Below are 9,366 nucleotides of genomic sequence, written 5' to 3' on the forward strand. Positions count from 1 at the left end.
CTTCTCCCCCCTCCCTCCCAGGCTTGCTGCGCACGAAACAGCTGTTTTGTACACAGCAAGTCTGGGAGGGAGGAGAAGCCAAGCAGCGGGGCGCTTGGGGGAGGTGGCAGTGGTGGAGCGGAGGTGAACTGGAGTGGGGAATGGTTCCTCTACCTCTCGTTACTTCCTGCGTGCCCCCCACCCTAGCTCACCTCTGCTCCGACTGCTCCCCTGAATGTGCCGTCACTCCACTTCTCTGCCCTCCCTCACCTGAGGGAAGGGGGAGAAGCGAAGCAGCGGCGCACCCGGGTGAGCTAGGATGGGAGGTCGTGGGGGGCCCCAGAAAGCAATGGGAGGGGAAATGAGGCACACCTGGGGGAGGAGGCGGGGCTGGGGATTTGGGGAAGGGGTTTGGAAGGGGTGAAGCTGGGGCGGGGTCGGGGGGCATGAAAAAAAGGGGGGTGGCCTAAATTTTTTCTTTTTTACTTGGGGTAGCAAAAATCCTAGAGCCGGCGCTGGAATGTGGGCACACTAAACACACTAAAAACCTGGAACAGCCAGACAGAAAGAGTGGATAAGTAAGACACCACCTCATAACAACTTACGTTATTTCAGTTTGGAGTATAGTGTTACCATACCGTTAGGTTAATAGTTCTGAAGTTCAGCAAAGTTTAACCAAAACATTTCAAGTCTAAAGGGCATAGCTACTTGGCCCTCGAGGAAAGATGGGAATTAAATTGTTAACAGAAGTGGCCTCATTATAAGGAACTGGTTAGTAATTTTTTTTTTAAAAAGGAAAAACACCAAGACCTAGATTAAGGTTGAGCAATTCTGCTTCCAACTCCATGATCTGCTTGAGACTGGTCCAGGACAACTGACACTACTACTCTTGCTCCATTGCACAGTTACGATTTTCTGTAAATTATTAAATTCTATGCTCAAAAATAAAGCAGAAGAGCCATACTGAAGACTTCATGGAGATCTCTGTGAAGTCTTCAATATCATTTACAGTGAAAAGATCACTTCTCTACTGTCTATGATTCTGTTGAACTATTCTGTGATGCCTAAGAAATAATAGTCGAAGTAAATTTGCATAGATTCAGCCAGCCTATAAAATCTTCCTTAAATTGATTTTTATATCTCTCGGGAACAAAAACATATGTTTTCAGAAGCAAGTATTGCCTATACTGGAATCTTAATTTTAATTTTAAACACACATCCTCCTTTCTCTTATTAACATCACCAGCAGAAACACACACATACACAGAGACCGATAGCCTTCTGATAACATGCTTAAAATTCATTTCAATGCCTTGAGTTCTACAGTAATGACATGACCTTATGCACACAAAAAATTTTCCCTCAAATTTTCCACCATGGGACAGGCAAGGACATCAGATCTCTATAGCGTGGGGTATGCAAAGATTAAATGGCTACTGGTTTATTCATACCAGTACAGTTAACCATTAGCAGCTATCACCCACAATTCCAGAAGTTAATTTAGTTCCTGGTTGAATTATCACATGTCCAGGCAAAGAGAAGGATAAGAATATATTTAATATAATAAACCCTTCATTTTAGTATGACTGTCCAATCCACATATTTAACATTGCCACAAGTGCTCAAAATAAAAGAAACTTTGTTCTTCCTAGCTCCGAAGTTTACAGTGTCTTAATTAAGCCGCTCTACATCATCCAAGATGTAGGCTCCTCTAGGTTGCTGGTTCAAATCCATTTCTGACCATAGTAACCAAAAGTAACAGCCATCTGAAGGCTGTTTTGGGGATTATATGAAATGAGCTGGGGGTCTGTATAGTTTTCAGCAGTCCTGTGCTGTATCAAGCTACTATCACATTTGATGCTATGTAACAGGTTTGTAGACAGTCTCAGAGAGGCTAGGGCTGAATAGACAGACAAATTGAACACCCAGCGCTACCTCCAAGGCAGAGGTGAAGTACATTGCTGCAGGCAGCATGTGGGCAAGATTGCCCTTTTATTGTCCTGGGGACAGACAGAGGACTTTAGCCTCAAAGACATTTTAAATCTGTGGTAGTAAATTCACTTAAAAAAATTCAGGGTGCTAACCTGTAGAGACAGGTCACTCCAGCTACCAGCAGGACATTAATGAGCCCCTATTATTGGTCCCCCCCCCACATCCTATGGGGGAGAGCAGGGCCTGTTATGTATACAGAGGTAGGAGTGATTAAGCTCACCCTCACTATCCTACCAGCATAGTTTTGCAAACAACAAATCAGTTGCAGAGAAACTAATGTTTCTGATTGCCTTCTATCATGAGATAACTGGCTCTGTGGAAATGGGAAGGAGGTGGTGGATGTGATATATCTTGACTTTAGCAAAGCTTTTGATACAATCTCCCACGGTATTTTTGCCAGCAAGTTAAAGAAGTATGGATTGGATGAATGGACTATAAGGCAGATAGAAAGCTGGCTAGATTGTCGGGCTCAACAGGTAGTGATCAATGGCTCAATGTCAGGCTCAATGGCAGCCAGTATCAAGCAGAGTGCCCAGGGCCAGTTTTGTTCAACTGGTAGATGCACTGGAGGGTAGGGATAGGGTCTAGATTGATCTAGACAACTTGAAAGATTGGGCCACAAGAAATCTGACGAGGTTCAACAAGGACAACTGCAGAGTCCTGCACTTAGGAAGGAAGAATCCCATGTACCGCTACATGCTGGGGACCGACTGGTTAAGCAGCAGAAAAGGACCTGGGGGATTACAGTGGACAAGATGGATATGAGTCAGCAGTGTGCCCTTGTTGCCAAGAAACGCCAACAGCATATTGGGCTGTATTAGTAGGAGCACTGCCAGCAGATCGAGGGAAGTGATTATTCCCCTCTATTCAGCACTGGTGAAGCCACACCTGGAGTACTGCGTCCAGTTTTGGTCCCATCACTACAGAAAGGATGTGGACAAATTCGAGAGAGTCCAGTGGAGGGCTACAAAAATGATTAGGGGGCTGGGGCACATGACTTACGAGGAGAGGCTGAGGGAACTGGGGTTATTTAGTCTGCAGAAGAGAAGAGTGAGGGAGGATTTGATAGCAGCCTTCAACTACCTGAAGGGGGGCTCCAAAGATGATGAAACTAGGCTGTTCTCAGTGGCGGCAGATTGACAAAACAAGAAGCAACGGTCTCAAGTTGCAGTGGGGGAGGTGTAAGTTGGATATTAGGAAACATTATTTCACTAGGAGGGTGATGAAGCACTGGAATGGGTTACCTAGAGAGATGGTGGAATCCCACCCATAGAGGTTTTTTAAGGCCCAGCTTGACAAAGCCCTGGCTGGGATGATTTAGTTGGTGTTGGTCCTGCTTTGAATTTGACTAGATGACCTCCTGAGATCTCTTCCAACCCTAATATTCTAATGTTCATTTGTTGGCTGGCTCAATAAGGAAGCTACATGCTACTCCAGCCAGGCCTTACAATGTGGGATGCTTGAGGGTGGTGGGAGTCTTAAAAGTGCCATGGGATTCAGACAGGTGGTTTGAGGACTCGTGACATTCTCATTTGGTGAAGTGAATCTGGTTTCTGACCCAGGGGAAAGACAATTCATGTTTGTCATTCACTAGAGTCATTTCACTTTGTAATGAGCCTCAAAACAATATCTAAACAATGGGCAATCTTAAATGCTATATTAAAATCTATATTTCTGCGGAGGGAATACGATGGCAGCCCTAGGTCTGAGTTTTCTTGTTTTTGATTTAACCGAGACTGTATCCAGTGTTGAACTGCTCATGCAACAATGCTGATGTCAGACACAGAAGCAGCTCTAGTAATATGTTAAACTTTCCAAGCAAAAACTCAGTGAACTCTACGGTACAAGAATCATCTTCACTTCAGTGGCAGTTCTGAGTAACAACATGCCAAAAAGTATGGAGGGGGGAAAAAAAAATAAAGTCAGAACACACCATCAGTATTATCATTCAAAGCCTTACCACACTAGCCTTGCAAGGTGCTAATACCACAGTACAGGCACACTAGAATTATATAGCTAGGACAGCTACTCTGATGGCATAATCCCTATTAATAAAATTGCTCTCAATACCTCCAAACCCCCAAAGTTGTAGGAGGTCTTAGAGGACTGAGTGAACAGGTCTTGAACTCTAAAGCCCAAAAGTTTTCTCTTCAGGGCAGCAGCAAGATGCATTGGTATAAGCAGCATGTGGTGAAGCTATATTGAATCGGTGCTGTAAAAATTGTCCTTTAAGACAACCACCTAAATAGCCAATGAACAGTCTACCACCTAATACTCTCTGATTCTAAAGTCTTTTCCTCCCAATTTCATTCTGCACAATTCATTTTCAACACAGATTGTCAGTCTTTGTATGTAAGCAAAGATTTCATTGTGCTAAGCAAAAAAACGAACAAGAGTACTTGCGGCACCTTAGAGACTAACAAATTTATTCCAGCATGAACTTTCGTGAGCTAAAGCTCACTTCTTCGGATGCATAGAATGGAACACACAGACAGGAGATATTTATACATACAGAGAACATGAAACGGTGGAAGTATGCATACCAAACAGGAAGAGTCTAATCAACTGAGATGAGCTATCATCAGCAGGAGAAAAAAAACTTTTGAAGTGATAATTAAGATGACCCATAGAAGGTGTGAGGAGAACTTAACATAGGGAAATAGATTCAATTAGTGTAATGACCCAACCATTGCCAGTCTCACTGGGAATTGAATCTATTTCCCTATGTTAAGTTCTCCTCATCTCAGTTGATTAGGCTCTTCCTGTTTGGTATGCATACTTCCACCTTTTCATGTGCGCTGTATGTATAAATATCTCCTGTCTGTGTGTTCCATTCTATGCATCTGAAGAAGTGAGCTGTAGCTCACGAAAGCTCATGCTGAAATAAATCTGTTAGTCTCTAAGGTGCCGCAAGTACTCCTGTTCTTTTTGCGGATACAGACTAACACGGCTGCTACTCTGAAACCTGTCATTGTGCTGAGCATCTCACAAGTATAGGCAATCTCATTTCAATAAGTTTCCTGGCATGACAAATTATAAGTGTTGCCAGAGTCAATACATCAGGACTCCACATATAGGTCAGTTTAGAAAGAACACCTTTAAATATACATTTTATAACATAGAATGATGTAATGTTGCTAGTATGCTTCAGAAAAACCTCAAGGTTATAAGGAAGCCTTAGTTCTCAGCCTACCAAGCAGCTAACAAAGAATCTATTACTCCTAAGCACACCTATAAAGACCCATTGAGATCAATGTCACAAGCAACCCAGGACTTGATTACTTTATTACTGAATGTGAAAGTAAATAATGCTTTAAAGGGCCAGTGTCAAGACTGTTAGGTCTGAAATTAGATTCCCTAATAGTTCTGGATCTTGCATGATGCACACACATGCACATGTCACATCTTCTCTTCTAAGAACCATAGCAAGCCACTAGGGCCCTATAATTTCAAAGCATCTTGCACTCTAATGTGGACAGCAGAGAAGAGTAGATGGTAAAATTCATGCCTATAAGCCAGAGCAAGTTCAATGCTCTAGGATTGTTTGAAGTTGGCTATCCAACAGAGAAACTGGGTTTCACCCTAACTTGTGGCTTTTCTTTTGGATGGTAGTAAAAGTATTGGCGAGCACTGGTTATTTCCCCACCTACTCCCAAAATTAAACTTTTGTAGACAAACGTTCAGAGGCACTTCAGAATTTTAGGCAACCGAATCCTGGTCAGTGGGAACTGGACACTAAGTTTCTTTAGCCTCCTTTGAAAATCCAAAACTTAAATGTTATTGGGTTTTTCTGGAGGGTTGAGGACTTTTTTTGATGCATGAAATTTTCAGCACACTTTTCTGAAGTTTTCTAAAACAAAAATGTTGCCATCAGAGGAATTCACAAATGGACAAACAAGATTCAACTACTACGCAGAAAAATAATTTTATTTCAAATATAAAGTTGTTTTTCCCAATGGAGACGCCAACTGCAAAACCAGGTCCATTTATAATTTACAACTGGCAAGGACTTTGTCAACAGTATGTACGTCATGTACTAGATTGATGTGACTTCATATCTTGGCTGTTATACTCTAAGTATCAAGAAGTATATTAATGTGAAAAAAATAAAGCATAGTGAAGAGAAACTCCACAGCCATGGATCAAAAGTTTCCCTCTTCTGCTCACTAGTCCAGGAAGGATATCTGGAAGTATTAACTGATCCTGGAAACCTTGATATCAGTTGACCAAAAAGTCACATCATTCAAATTCTCTTTTCTTTCCACTTCAATTTTGACATGATTTCAGCAGCTGACATCTCATAATCTCCAATGTCAGCGGTTCACTGTTACACTACTTGAAGGCTGATACACCAAGCTACTTTCAAATGGTAAATGGCACCAGTTTCTAACTGTTAAGGCCCCATCTATTTTACAGAAGTTAGTACTCATTTTTTTTGCAACTGCGTATGAATTAATGTAGGCTAGCCTCTGGCAGTTTTACTACATCAGCTAAGCTTGCTGGAGGTGACTACACTATGGAAAAGATACCTTAGGCCTTGTCTACAAGAACAATTAGTTTGCAGCAAACTGAAACGGTAAGCTATTGGCCTAAAGCACTCTAACCACTCCAACACTGACAGACTGTGACAGGCTAGCATGGGCCAGATTCATAGCCCATTTTACCACAAACAAATTGTTTGTGTAGACGAGCTCTTAGTGTAAATAGCCTGCCAGCTGCCAACATCATTTTATGCACTGTTCATGGGATCTGCCCACAACAAGTCTGAGCAATAGTTTTCAAAGCCATGCTGGCAGTGGAGGGTTGTCTACACTAGGGCTCTCAACACTGTTAGCACTGATGGAGGTGAACGTTCAATGCCATAGTCAAAGTTCAGAGTGAGCTTTTACGAAAGACTGATGAAACTGCTTAAAGCCCCATTTACCCGAATGCTTGTGTCACTGCTAAAAATGGGTACCAGCTTTCTAAGTGCAAATGCACCCTAAAGTCAAGTAGAGAATGACAACATAGGACGGTGATCAAAATAATTTGATTTTTTTAAAAGGTCCCAATAAGTTGCAACTAAGGCTAACAACAAATGTTTTATATCCTTGAGAAGTTTTCCATTGGTACCTAGTCTGGTGATATGCAAGATCTCAGACTAGCAGTGCTTTCTTTGCATTGATCCAGGACTGACTACAGGAAGTCCCATGGACACCAAAATCAACCTAATTTTCATTTTCTGCAAGCAACCTACCAAGCAGCTAACAAACATCTGGGCCATTTTGAGGCATTTTCTTTCAGAAATACTCTACAAGCAAACCAGTCACAGCAGATATCTTTCTCTTAATAATTTAGCCAATTTTGGGTATACTGAATAGACAAATTTTAAACCCAGAGAGTGGAGCATTTAACAGCATTTTGGCAACCTTTCATTCAAAGGTGGTCAGTTGGCAGTGTATTTTTTTAAAGTTATATCGAGAGGGTCAAGCTGTGTCCAAGGTTTCTACCCCGGTTACTAAATCCCACTAAAAATGAGCACAATGGGCACAATAACAAACCTTCAGCTATAGAACAATTCAGTGGATGCCGCCATTACACCTGCCAAATGGTATCCAGTTAGACCAGAGGTTCTCAATCTTTTTCTTTCTGAGCCCCCACCCCTGACATAATATAAAAACTTCATGGCCCCTTGTGCCACAATAACTGGTTTTCTGCATATAAAAGCCAGGGCTGGCATCAGGGGGTAGCAAGCAGGATAACTGCCTGGGGCCCTATGCCTCAGGGGTTCCCACGAAGCCACGTTGCTCAGGCTTCAGTGTTCTGTCCTCAGTTCCAGCGAGTCCAATGCTGGCCCTGCTTAGAGGCCCCCTTGAAATCTGCTCGAGGCACCCTAGGGAACCCTAGACCGTTGGTTGAGAACTACTGAGTTAGACCTTGAGACAGCTCCTCATGTCTGTGCTGGGCTCGGCAAAGCCATCAACTAAAGGATTTTGGATACTGGCCTAACAGCCCAAAAAAGGAGCAAGGCCCGCCCAAGAGCTAGAACTGGGGAATGAATATCTCAGTTTCAGCAGCAGATACCATTTCAGAAAAGGATGCAAGAGGAGGGCTCCTTCTAGAACAGACCAAGTCAACCTGGCCTAGATTTACATGTTTTTAACCCAGAAGATGGTAGCTTCTTGGATTGGGACACAGAGACAAATGAAAAGCTCATATCACAGAGACACAGCTTCAGTGGCCAGGAGCTGGTGATGTGCTAGCGTGTGCTGAAGGCGGATGTGCCAGCTCCTACCATCTTTTCCCTGCAAACAGAGGGGATCTGGCACTCTGCCTTCCTTATGCCCATCTCACAGGGATAGGAGGGCTGTGGGCAGATTCTCCACCACCACCTCTTGGGATGGGGGTCACACTGTGCCTGGGGAAATAGGGCATGTCTGAAATCCTCCTGGAGGGCACTAGGGAACATGTCTCTGGGCAAGTGACCAGACACTCCCTAGAGGGGAGGGCATGTTATGGGAGGGGGTTACAGATGCCACTCAGCTAGCTGGGAGCGGAGGGCGAACCCAAAGCAGGAGGGGCTTGGTTGGGGGTCAGGGTGAATCACTCCTATCCCGGGGGGGCTGAGCGAAGGAACAGGCCCCGCTGCTTGGGAGGGGCCCTGCCTTGGCTGGAGTCTGGGAGCAGACACCCCCCTCCATCTTTCTGACGGGGACCGAGGGGGGAGGGGGGCGGGGTAGCAGGCGCCCCGCACACACAGGGATCAGGGTGTCTGGATGGGGGAAGGGCACTGGGAACCAGCCGCCCCCGGGCTGGGGGAAGCCCCCGGCTGCTCCTCCTACCTGTGCGGCGCTGCCATAGTGGCTCCCCAGCCTCCTCCTCAGGGGGGCGGGGGACCGAACCCCGCGGGCCCGGCCTTCTCTCCCCCGGTCACCACATGAAGAGGGGCGGGGGCGCCGGGCACCGCAGCTGCCATGAAACCGCCACCGCCCCCGCCGGCTGCCCGGCCCAGACGGACGGACTGACTGACAGGCGACTCCGCCCTCTCGCTGCGCTGGCCATTCCCGCCCCGAGAAGGTACACTCAGAGCCCGCCTACCGAGCCACATCCTCCAATCGGAGCGCAGGGCTGACAACCGGACCGTATTCGCACCCACCGGCAGCCGGAGATGGAATGAACTGCAGATCCGAGAGGGGAAGGAGGGAGTGGAGGCGGGGATATAAGCCACGCCTATTAAACGATTAACCAATAGACACCCGAGGATAGTTAATGGACAAGACTTCCCATCTATTGCGTTGAAAAAGACGTTGAGTGGCAGGACACAGGGGCGGGACTCCTCTTGTTGCAGAGACCAATAGGAATCGCTAGAGGAATTGATAGACAGATTTCTTCACCTATCAAGTGCAGAAAAGGTTT

At 45.1% G+C, this 9,366-nt stretch overlaps 1 protein-coding gene across 9 annotated transcripts in view; it reads right to left on the reverse strand.

Annotated features, from left to right (window-relative positions):
* Positions 1-9,134, reverse strand: part of EVI5L (ecotropic viral integration site 5 like) — a 99,825-nt gene extending 90,691 nt beyond the window's left edge. For 8 of the 9 annotated variants that reach the window (XM_050925824.1, XM_050925823.1, XM_050925820.1 and 5 more), the window contains exon 1: positions 8,793-8,951. The gene's annotated coding sequence lies outside the window, so the exon portion shown is untranslated. Of the gene's footprint in view, positions 1-8,792; positions 8,952-9,048 lie in introns of those variants that run through there. The other variant, XM_050925816.1, reaches the window with a different exon arrangement.
* Between the last annotated feature and the right edge of the window lie 232 nt (positions 9,135-9,366).

The sequence above is a fragment of the Gopherus flavomarginatus genome, chromosome 16 (genome assembly GCF_025201925.1).
Source record: "Gopherus flavomarginatus isolate rGopFla2 chromosome 16, rGopFla2.mat.asm, whole genome shotgun sequence".
In the NCBI taxonomy this organism is placed as follows: Eukaryota; Metazoa; Chordata; order Testudines; family Testudinidae; genus Gopherus; species Gopherus flavomarginatus.